The 12923-nt window shown below is 37.6% G+C and overlaps 1 pseudogene; it reads left to right on the top strand.

The window, feature by feature from the left end:
• The first annotated feature begins 7885 nt into the window (after window positions 1–7885).
• Window positions 7886–11656, top strand: LOC114215587 (copine-1-like; annotated as a pseudogene).
• Window positions 11657–12923: the final 1267 nt, after the last annotated feature.

The following is a 12923-nucleotide window of genomic DNA, read 5'->3' on the forward strand; positions in this document are numbered from 1 at the left end:
GATATTTGCAAAAGCATGTGCTTGGTTTCAGAAGGCTGGGCTAACTTCCTGGCTTTGACAGTCAATAGCTATGTGACCTTAGGCAAATCCTTTTACCACTTTGAGCTTCTGTTTTCTCACCTGTAAAATAAGACCAATAATTTTCTTCTCATGGGATTTCTTTGAAGATCAAATGTGATTAAATATATAAAATATAATTCATAAGATGAAATACCACATGAATACAAAATGTTAAAAGTGACATATGTGTCCTATTTCTTAAATTACAGTATTCTTTAGATTTGGTGAGATATTCTATATAGTTTATAAGTCTCCACACACACAAAAAATAAGATGCAGGTCTATGTTTATGGTGGGATGAGAGTTTCACAACTAAGTAATGGTGGGGTGAATTCCCATTTCCAAGAAGGTTGTAGGTACAAAGAAAATAACAGTACAAAATGCAGTGAACCCTCTAAGATGGGTGCATTTAACTGCTATTGTCCCTTTTTCTTTCTCTGGTCTCAGTGCTGCCAGATTTTAAAAGCAGGTAGAAATTCCATAAAACAAAATAATGTAATTTGACTGTTTACTAAATGTGTAAGACAACATTGGCCACTGGAAAAAAGTAATAGCATTACATCAAGTGAAACTAAATCCAGTAGGCAGAAAATTCAATAGACTGTTGCAGAACAAAAGCATGCATTGTGCTTGAAGCCCTAAGGACCAACAAGGGAATGGTAGTGAGGAAGCCCCCATGTGGAGGCCTTGCTGTGTTTCTGTATTCAGGTATGGGAACATACCTTACTTGCTGTGCTGCTGGGGTGTGAGATGCAAAGGTAATTTAGCCCCAAACCTTGTATGGCTTTATGGAGCAAAGATAATTAAATTCAAATTCAGAAATCAACAATCTGAAAATATCCACAAATTGTAAACAGAATTAAGGAACAAGTAATGATCAGTAATATTGTTTTTGTTGCTTGGTATCATTTAGGGGCATTCATCATTGACTTTCTGGTTGCAGAAAAGAAGATTATGTTTCTTTGGTAACAGTAAGTAATACAAAAGCAGTATTATGTAAATAAATAAGCTTATAAATGTCTGGATTGGAATGTCTATTATGTATACAGGATACTCAGAGGACAACTCGGCTAAGTTAATATCACTAGCCTTCCTTTTACTGAAAATGAACTCAGAGCATAAGGGTATGAAAAAAATTTACTCAAAAGTCTAGCTTTGATTATATAGTTTAATTATCTCTGGTTTGTATTTAAACCTTCACGCTTGACAGTCTTCCCATGTAAGGTAAAAAAAAAATGAAAAATCAAAATACATATTTCTTTTAATTAAATTTCCAGTATCAAAAGATATTGCACAGTTTCCCTTGATAAAATCAGCCCCAACAGTGCTTTTGTCTTTTCAGTCAATGATTAGTTTCATGGTGTTTCATGCTATTTTTTATATTAGGATCTATAGTGCTTGATGAAGCAGTGGGACTTCACTATTTCTAAATTGTAACATAAGCATAAAAAGAAACAAGTACCCATATAGGATTCGAACTCCTTGTTGGAATACATATGGAAAATCTTTTCTTAATAATTTGATATGCATGGTTACTTAGTTGCAGAACTCTGAAGTTTGTGAGATTGAGTTATTTTTAAATACCATAAACAATCTTTGTTTTTAACAGATCAGATGCCTATAACTTATGTTTGAAGCTTTATCTGTAATTTAAAACATAAGGGGAAAGGCCATTGAATTTCTTAGGTCTTCAATAGGTATGTCTTATTTTAAGATCACACGCTAAATTTCTAGGAACTTTTGAGAGAACTGGAACAAGAATCAGGTTGTCATTAGACTTCTTACTGGCAAAAAGTCTTCAGATTTCTGAATCAAACTATTTTAAACCTAGAATTGTATACTTGGCTAAACTATCAATAAAATCTGAGGGAAAATTAAAGGGATTTTTAGACTTCCAAGAAATCAAATGTTTTCTTTTCATTTATTATTTTAAAATATTCTAAGTAGCTTACTTTATTTTTTCCATATAATTGTAATTGTCTATTGTGGTAAAATAGACATAATATACAATTTATGATTTTAACAATTTTTAAGTGTATAATTAAGTGGCATTAAGTACATTCAGTTGTTGTACACCTATCACTATTATTCATCTCCAGAACTTTTTCATCATCCCCAACTGAAACTCTATAGACATTAAGCAACAAAGACTCATTTCTCCCTTCCCTCAGACCCTGGTAACTACTATTCAACTTTTACCTTTATGAATTTGACTATTCTAGGTACCTCATAGAGGAATCCTACAATATTTGACCTTTGTGTTTGGTTTATGTCACTTGTTTTCAAGGTCCATCCCTGTTGTAGCATGTATCAAAAATGTCATCCCTTTTAATGGCTGAATAATGTTCCATTGCATGTATATATCACATTTGGTTTATCCATTCATCTGTCAATGGAAGTTTGGATTATTTCTACCTTTTGGCTATTGTGAATAATACTGCTATGAACATTGGTGTACAAATATCTGTTTGAGTCTCCGATTTAAATTCTTTTGGATAATACCCAGAAGTGGAATTTCTGGTATATGTTTAAATTTTTAAGGAACTGACATACTGTTTTCCACAGCAGCACTATTTTACATTCCCACCAGCAACACACAGCATTCCAATTTCTCCACATCCTCACCAACACCTTTTATTTTGGGGTTTGTTTGTTTATAATAGCCATCCTAAGGTATGAAGTAGTATCACATTGTGGTTTTGATTTTCATTTCCTTAATGCTTAGTGATGTTGAGCATTTTTCCTCTGTTTATCAAGCATTTGTGTATTTTCTTTGAAGAACTGCCTATTCAAGTTCTTTGCCTATTTTTTTTTCCCATTTGAAATGTAAGGTTTTATTTTAACTCTTTGGTTTTATAGACAAAACTTTTTTCTTTGCCTATTTTTTAATTGGTTTGTTTTGTTGATGAGTTGTAGGAGTTCTTTATATATTCTGGATATTAATACCTTATCAGATGATTTGTAAATATTTTCTCCCATTCTGCGGGTTGCCTTTTCAATCTGTAGATAGGGCCCTTTGATATTCTAAAGCTTTTGATTTTGATGACTTCTATCTATTTTTATTGCCTATGTTTTTGGTGTCTTTCCAAGTTCAAAGTGATGAAGCTTTCCTTCTATGTTTACTTCTAAGAATTTAATAGTTTTAGCTCTTATGTTTAGATCTTTGATTCATTTTGATCCGTTAATTTTTGCATGTGATGTAAGATAAGGGTCCAACTTCATTATTAGCATGTAATATCCAGTTTTCCTAGCACTACTGGTTAAGAAGACTATCCTTTTTTCCATTGAATGATCTTGACCCCCTTGTTAAAAATCATTTGACCATGTATGCGAGGGTTTGTTTGGGGCTCTCTCTTCTATCCCATTGGTCTGTGTATCTGTTTTTATGATGCTCAGCAATTTTTTAAAGTTATCTAAAGAAGTGTTCCAACTAAACCATGAAAAAGACAAGATAGGCTTTAGGAGATAGAAGTGCCAAACCAGAAGATCAATGGTATATAATCCCTAAATCGTAGTTTTATTGAGACATAAAGAGTAACTAGTCCAGATGTGAGCAAGGGGCCAAGGTTTCCCAATCCAGACTTAGGGAGAGAAGGAGATTTAATTGATTAGATAGAATGAGAGTCTTGATAAGATTGGGAATATGGTAAATAATGTGATGGAACAGAGAAAGGAGAATCCATTTGAACCTGACTATAGGAATGTTTCCTTTGAATGGCACAGTACTCATGACATCGGATCTGTAGAAAACATATAATCCAATCACACAACTTGGCTCTGCAGGAAACAAAATTTACATATTGGTAATATTGTAAATTTTAAATTGTTCATTGAACTTTCAATTACAAAAATTAACCCATAGACAAATCAGGGACTTAACTGTATTACAAGAAAGAATGTAAAGGTTATATCCATCTTTATAACATAAAAGATATGAAATAAGGAGATGGATTGGAGTTGAAGAGATGGATAGAAAAGTGGTGTATTGCTGTCTTGACCTTTTCTAGTGGAGGACAAGAGATACTGGCTGTGGGCCAGATACTTGTTGGGCTAGGAAGTAGAGATTTAATAAGTTGTTTACAATTGCAGAGACATCCAGTAGAAGTGTAAATAGTGACAAAGGATGGGGAGGTAAGGAAAAAGGGAAGGTGAAGTAAGGAGATATATATGAGATAAACCTTCATCTATCAGTAGGATGTTAATAGACACTGTCTAAAACTGTTATGAAAACACAAACACTAATGAGCAGTGAGCACTAGTGAGCAAGTTAAGAGATTGTTGAGGCATCACAAAGGAACTAGAAACAAACATTTTTAAAGGGTTGCGTCTAAAGAGCAAACCGGTGGATTGGAAAGATGCAGCAGCAGACTCTTCAGTCTATTTGACTTTGCAACCACATGCATATCTTATTTTGACACTGTAAAGGGAAATACAAAGTGCAATGCCAAATAAAAACAAATTGTGAGATCAGATTAGAATTCATAAATCAGAATAATTTGGGGTACTGATTTGATTACAAGATATTACTCAATTTACTATGGATTCAGTGATGGACATCTTTTAAATAGTGAGGATGCCATCTGCATTTCATTGTTAGTCCTAGATCATAAACTGCTTGATAAAGAAGATCTTCAAGCTAAAATGAGAGAAGTAGAGCTATTAAATATTCATCTTAAAGTGTGTCTGAAATGAAAATGTAAATCATTTGCTCAAATGATTTTCTTGAAAAATTCAATTCCTAAATAACTTATTTGTAAAATGAAGACAATTAAAAATGCTGATATTTTGTCTAAGTCTATAAACATAGCAAAGTTTCAGTGATCCAGAACTCAAGTATCTGACCCCTTAACCTATCTTGGAAAACACACAAGAATCAGGATGTAAATTACGAACTTCTTAAAAGACATAACCTCCTTAGTATCCAAAATATATAAAGACCTTAAAATACTCAACCCTCCAAAAATGAATAATTGAATTAAAAATGGGCAGAAGTCATGAATAGACAATTTTCCAAGGAAGACATACAGATGGCCAACAGACACATGAAAAGATGCTCAACATCACTCATCATCAGGGAAATACAAATCAAAACCAGAATGAGATATCACCTCACACCTGTCAGAATATCTAAAGTCAACAACACAAGAAACAACAACAGGTGTTGGTGAGGATGTGGAGAAAGGGGAACCCTCTTGCATTGTTGGTGGGAATGCAAACTGGTGCAGCCACTCTGGAAAACAGTATAGAGGTTCCTCAAAAAGTTAAAAAGAGAACTACCCTAAGATCCAGCAATCACATTACTGGGTATTTACCCAAAGAATGCAAAAATACTAACTCAAAGGGATATATGCACCCCAGTGTTTATAGCAGCATTATCTACAAGTCAAATTATGGAATCAGATCAAATGTCCATTGACTGATGATAAAGATGTGGCATATATATATATACCAACCATAAAAAGGGATGAAATCTTACCATTTGCAACAACATGGATAGAGCTAGAGAGCATTATGCTAGGTGAAATAAGTCAGTCAGAGAAAGACAAATACCATATGATTGCACTCATATGTGGACTGTAAGAAACAAAATAAACAAACAAAAAATGAGCAAAGGGGGCAAAAAAGAGAGAGAGGCAAATGAAGAAACAGACTCTTAACTATAGAGAACAAACTGGTGGTTACCAGAAGGGAGGTGGGTGGGGGGATGGGTTAAATCCCCCAGGTGATGGGGATTAAGGAGGGCACATGTCTCAGAGTCCATAGTCTCTCATGGTCCATCTCTCCTTCCAACTGCCCCCCCTTTCATTTTTCCACGTACTGCATGGAGCACTGGGTGTTATACGAAAACAACGAACCGTGGATCACCACATCAAAAACTAATGATGTATTGTATGGTGACTGACATAACATAATAAAATTAAATTTAAAAAAAGACAAATAGAGGAAAGAAGAACTAGGATGACCAGACTATACTTTTTGTAAGCTGATTAATAAACAAAATCTCCCTTGTTTAAAAAAAAAGAGGGGGGGGAGTGCACGTGTGATGAGCACTGGGTGATGTATGGAAGTGTTGAATCACTATGTTGTACACCTGAAACTAATATAACACTGTATGGTAACTAACTGGAATTTAAGTAAAAACTTAAAAAAAGACACTTCCACATCTCAGGATTTTACCAAGACAGCTCCTCATACCCTTCCTGTTGGATTTATTAATAGATACTGATATCAGTATATATACATAATCCCAAATTTGGGGGAGGAGTAGCCAATCTCTATGTACAGCGCTTTTTAGTAAGTTGGCAGAAAAGGGAATATAATAGGAGGTACTTCACAGCCTTAAGAATGAGTCTTAAAGCAAGGGCAGAGACATTAAAAAAATATATACAATAAAGTAAGGACAAAAGCTTTAAAAAAAAGAGCAGTTGAAAGCCATTTAGTTTGCTAACAAACTGCCCCACATAACCAGAAACCCCAGAGAGCTGGGGCAGCTTCAAAATTGCTATAACGAATGACAAACTGCTACCTATATGTAGATGACCCTCAAGAATGGATTTCTAACAGACCATTCTTCTGCACTCCAGACATACTTACTCAACTATGCACTGGATGTCTCCAGCTGGATATTTTATAGGCACTTCAACTTTCTCTTCCTCATTCTCTTAAGGAAGCTACAATTCCTCCTGATTTCCTATCTTAGTGGTATGACTCCTGAGCACTATTCTACACGGTTCATATCCGCATGATTTATACAGTTTCTTCTACTTGCACTGCCTTTCTTTTGCACAGATCCCAAGCTTTGGGAAATGCCTGGCCAATACCTACTCAATCCAAGACCCAATAGTAGAAGCATCAACATGCTGGATTAAGGTTTTCTATCCTTCTTGGGTCTCCAAAGGTGGCTCATTGCAATCTGTTCAGACAGACATTTCTTGCAGTGTTTGTAGCACTTTATCACTAAATCTCTGTACTAGATGGGAAGCTCCTTGAAGAAAAAGTCTGTATCTTTTTTTTTAAGATTAATTTATTTGAGAAAGGGAGAGCATGAACGGGGGAGGGGCAGAGAGAGAGAGGGAGAGAAAGAACCCTCAAGTAGACTCCCCACTGAGCATGGAGCCTGATGTAGGGCTTGACATGGGGCTCGATCCCAGGACCCTGAGATCGTGACCTGACCCTAAACCAAGAGTCTCAGGCTTAACTAACTGAGCCACCCAGGTGCCCCCAATCTGTATCTTAATTGCCATTTGTGCTTAGTCCCAGACCCTCACTACAGCTCTATAAATGTTTACTGGGCAAATGAGTGAGTTATATAGAAATTATGAAGTCATTTTTAATAAGAGCAAAGGATATTAATAGGCAATTCTCAAAGGAGAAAACACAAATGTCCTGTGAACATACAAAAGATGTTCAAATTTATAAGTTGTTAGGGAAATGCAAAAACAAAACAAAACAAAAACCAATAATTTAGAATGCCAAAGATGGAAAAGATTGATAGTTTCTGGGCTGGCCAGGATACATGAAACTGTCATTCTCAAACACAATTGTTGGGACTCTAAAATATTACAGTTATCATTGCAAGCAATTTCATAATAATTATGAAAAAGGAAAATGTATATATTCTTTGACCCCAAAGTCTCACTTCTGGGAATATATCCGGCAAAAATAAGAGGGCAGCAACTTATAAGAAATTGTTTTAGTAGCAATTTCTCCCCAAATAAACAACAAACAAACCAACAAATGAAAACATTCCTGGAAATCTAATTAATATGGTAATCAGTGGGGGGTAAAATTATGATAACATCCATGCTGTGGAAAAATACAAAGAATGAAGTAAATCCATGTGCATTGACTGGAAGAAATTATCTAAGCGTGTCTGGGTGGCTTAGTCAGTTAAGCAACTGCCTTTGGCTCAGGTCATGATCCCAGAGTCCTGAGATCAGCCCTGCTGGGGCACTCCCTGCTCAGTGGGGAGTCTGCTTCTCTCTCTCTCCCTCTGCCCCCATCCTGCCCTGCTCATGTTCTCTCTCTCCCTCTCAAATAAATAAATAAATAAAATCTTTAAAAAAAGAAATTCTCTACAATATACTGAGTCAAAAAAAGTTCCAGAATAATATGTATTCTTGCACAAGCAAAAGGAAATATGGAAAGATAAAATTGCCAGAAGAGAGGGACAGAAGATTGATTTGTATACTTATAAATTATTTGAATTGTTTTTTAATATTTTAAAATTAATAAGTTTAACATATGGAAAAGTACAGAAAATAGAACTGATACCTGTCTTTCCATCACTTAGATTTATCAAATGTCAATATTTTGACATATTTCCTGCAGCTCTCTTTTTACAAAAGGATTTAAGTGTCATAGATAGAGCTAAAGCCATTTACCCACCTCCCTGTTCCCACTCCTCCTCCCACTCTCCCCAGAGATAACCACTATCTTACAATGGGGATAAATCCCTCCTGTGCATGATTTTATAATTTACCTGTGCATATATGCTTTCATCAACATCCCAGATCTCTTTTGGTGTATTTAAGTTTACATAAATGCATCATTTTTACCTATGGTTCTACTTTTTTATACTCAACATTCCTTTTCAGCTTGAGCCATGTTGCTGTAGCTAATTCATTTTAATTGCCTATAACATTCTATTGGATAAGCTTACCACAGTTTACTTATTCTGCTCTTGATGGAGATGAATGATGCAACGAATACATTGTCTACATCTTATTTTGCGCATGTGCCAGAGTCTCTCTGCGTTACGTAGCAAGAGGCAGAATTGTAGGATCACAGAGCATTTCTATTGGACTGATCAAGTTTTCTTTATTCCTCACCATTTCGCCTGTCAACTGGTTGAGAGTTACAGATTCTTTTCTTATTTATTTAATTATTCTTAAATTTTTGACATGCATTCTTGAATCTAAAGAGCTAATAATAATCGAAAGGTCTGGCTTCCGCTTGAACTATAGAAGCATTTTACAACACTTGTAATCAAATTACAGCTCTTCCCATGGTCCATATCACGACCGGGAAATATTTCGGTTCCACCGTCTTTTTAAACCCTCTCACTCCAAATCAGTCCTTGCTCTTGTTTTTACAGCATGTTTGTTTGGATTTACCAGATGTTTTCTGATGCCTTTGTTCCTCCCTTCTCCACACATTCTATCCTACACCTTCCCTGTCACTTTACTTATTCCTGAAGTCCATCTGTTAGTATTTTTTAAAATATTTGCCTAAAAATGCAGTTTTTAATCTAATTCTTAAACGGTAGTTTAGATACTTTTAAAATTGGAGGATCACAGCTATTTTCTCTCAGGAGTAGACTTTACCCTTGGTTTTTGTCCTCTATTATTGTGTTTGAGAAAATAGCCATCAGCACAAATGTTCCTTTGCTGATAATCTAGCTTTTATTTCTGGGTGATTTTTAACAATCTTCTCGGTGTTTTTGATGTTTTGTACTTTTACTAAGATTTTTTCCAGGTGCAAATTTATTTTTATTCATTCTAACTAGACTAGGTGTTTTTCCTTTAATCTAAGGATTTCTGTCTTATTTAATGAATATTTATCATTTATCATCTCTCTTAATGTTCCTGTTTGTTATACATTCTCCTTCTTGATTCTTTACTCCTTGTCTTTTAACAACTGTCATATTTTTATCTGTTTTTCTCACTGTGCTGCACTACAATGAATTTCCTTAGAAACATATTCTCTCTTCTACTAGTATCTCTAAAATCTCAACTATTTGATATTAAAAACTAAATACTAAATATCTAATATGTTAAATACTAAAAACTAAAATATCAACTATTTGATATTAAAAAATAAATCAGATTGCTGATTTATTCACAAAGTTTTTAATATCAAATATTTGAAATTTTTATTTCTAGATATTCTTTTTTATTTAAGAAAGTATGTTTTACCATTCCCCCCTTCTGGAACTCAGAGCTGCTGAGCTGGCTGTCGTCCATTTTGTGAAGCAGCCAAAGAGATGACCCACTGCGTGACCTTGGTTCAACTCTCCATTTCCTGTGACCACCTCATTGACAAGGACATCGGCTCCAAGTCCGACCCACTCTGCGTCCTTTTACAGGATGTGGGAGGGGGCAGCTGGGCTGAGCTTGGCCGAACTGAGCGAGTGCGGAACTGCTCGAGCCCCGAGTTCTCCAAGACTGCAGCCTGAGTACCACTTTGAAACAGTCCAGAAGCTCCGATTTGGCATTTGTGACATAGACAACAAGACACCTGAGCTGGGGGATGATGACTTCCTAAGGAGGGGCTGAGTGTTCCCTAGGACAGATTGTGTCCAGCCAGATAATAACTCTACCCTTGATGCTGAAGCCTGGAAAACCTGCTGGGTGGGGGACTATCACGGTATCTGCTCAAGAGATGAAGCATAATCGTATAGTGACCATGGAGGTGGAGGCCAGAAAACTAGATAAGAAGGACTTCTTGGGGAAATCGGACCCGTTCTTGGAGTTCTTCCGTCAGGGTGATGGGAAATGGCACCTGGCATACAGATCTGAGGTAATCAAGAACAACTTGAACCCTACATGGAAGCGCTTCTCTGTCCCCCTTCAGCATTTCTGTGGGGGAGACCCCAACACACCCATCCAGGTGCGATGCTCAGACTATGACAGTGATGGTTCACATGATCTCATTGGTACCTTCTACACCAGTTTGGCCCAGCTGCAAGCAGTCCCCGCTGAGTTTGAATGTAACCACCCTGAGAAACAGCAGAAAAAGAAAAGCTACAAGAACTCTGGGACTGTTTGTGTCAAGATTTGCCAGGTGGAAACACAGTATTCATTCCTGGACTATGGGATGGGAGGCTGTCAAATCAACTTCACTGTAGGCATTGACTTCACGGGCTCCAATGGAGAGCCTTCCTCCCCAGACTCCCTGCACTACCTCAAGCCCAACAGGGGTCAGCAAGTACCTGACAGTTGACAGTGGGGCAGTGTGATGCAGGACTATGACTCGGACAAGCTATTCCCAGCATTTGGATTTGGGGCCCAGGTACCCCCCCAATTGGCAGGTCTCCCGTGAATTTGCCTTGAACTTCAACCCCAGCAACCCCTACTGCCCAGGCATCCAGGGCATTGTGGATGCTTACCGCCAAGCCCTGCCCCAAGTTCGCCTCTATGGCCCCACCAACTTTGCACCCGTCATCAACCATGTGGCCAGGTTGGCAACCCAGACTGTACATCAGAGGACTGCCTCGAAATGCTTGGTGCTGTTGCTGCTGACTGACGGTGCTGTGACAGATGTGGAGGCTACAGGTGAGGCTGTGGTGCATGCCTCCTACCTGCCCATGTCAGTGATCATCATGGGTGTGGGTGGCGCTGACTGCGAGGCCATGGAGCAGCTGGATGCTGATGGTGGACCCCTGCATGCACGCTCCGGGGAGGCAGCTGCCCGTGACGTAGTGCCGTTTATGCCCTACCGCCGCTTCCAGAATGCCCCTTGGGAGACACCGGCACAGACTGTGCTCGCAGAAGTACCCACACAACTGGTCTCCTACTTCACGGCCCAAGGTTGGGCCCCATTCAAGCCACTTCCACCCCCAGCCAAGAGCCCTTCACAGGCTCCTCAGGCCTAGATTCCCTTAGAGGGTGGGCTCTGGCTCGTCCTCTGTCTGGTGTCCCCAAGGTCCCTGTGGGGCATGGCTCAACCCTGCACACATTGCCCAGTGCTGCACTTTACATTTTATACTTTTATATTTGCTCCTGCTGTGGCTCTTGATCCCTCCTGCTTGCCCCGGTATCCTTCATTTAATAAAGATCAGCAAAGACCAAAAAAAAAAAAAAAAAAAGATGATATGTTTTCTTTTCTCAGAATATCCTGTTTTTGCCTATGTTTCCATTTTAAAAACATGTTTAACATTCTAGATACAACTACTTTTGTGAACGTTCTGAAAGTCTAATCTGGCTCTTTCTCCTGTCCATTGACTTTTGCATAAGGCGAATGATTTCCTTGTACATCATGTAATTTTGGAAGGTGAGTTTATATCTTCAACGGGGATTTTTTTTTTTTTTTTTTGAGAACCACATGTCCTCTGGGCTGAAGCATGATGTAGAGAAGTTGTGCATTTGCTTCTGCCTGGTGTCCCATGTGTTTGCCCACATCCGGACTAGTTTTTGACATTAACTTCTTATTGTGATGGTTCCCTTACTATGCATTTGGTAAGATTTACTGGTACATGGCTCAGACTTTTATTTCCTTCACCCACAGCTTTTTATCACTTCCCTGGCAGAACAAGCTTTCCAAATTCTTTTTTTGTTGTTGTTGGGGGGGGGGCAGCCTTTCCAGAGCTCAGTTACATGCAGGTGTCTCAGTTGTAGGTAAACACCGTGAACGGATGGAGCCCCAAAGTAACACGTTCTGTCCTGGCATGTCGATTAAAACCACAGTTCCTAGACCCTCCCTCTATTTCTGATTCTACATCCCTTGGGTTGCGGCAACTCTAGCTAGCACCAGGAACATTCCTTCTCTTTTTTTCTAGCTCAGTCGTGTATTTTTTCAAATTTGGTTATATTTCATCCTTTATTTCTATGAATTTATAATAATGAAATTTTCTTTGTTAGTCTGCAATAGGGCCAAAATGAGTTTCCCCTTAGAGTTTAAAATATTACAGGGAACAGTTTATTAGAGTTATAACTCAAAGGGTAAATAAAAAAGTACTCTTGATAAAATAGGGCTATTTCTTACAGAATAATATTCCTTTGAAATTGATACAATTTTAGAAGTTTTGAATCTTGAAGTACTGCTCCCTAAGCTCTCTGGAAGATGCAGTTATTCACAATAATGTACTCCTTCAGGGTTGTGGAGACTCGAGCATTTCCCATCCATCAACTTTAGAAATTCAT

Source organism: Eumetopias jubatus, unplaced genomic scaffold (genome assembly GCF_037043125.1).
Source record: "Eumetopias jubatus isolate StellerSeaLion01/CBP00866 unplaced genomic scaffold, mEumJub1_p1.0 scaffold_4, whole genome shotgun sequence".
Lineage (NCBI taxonomy): Eukaryota > Metazoa > Chordata > Mammalia > Carnivora > Otariidae > Eumetopias > Eumetopias jubatus.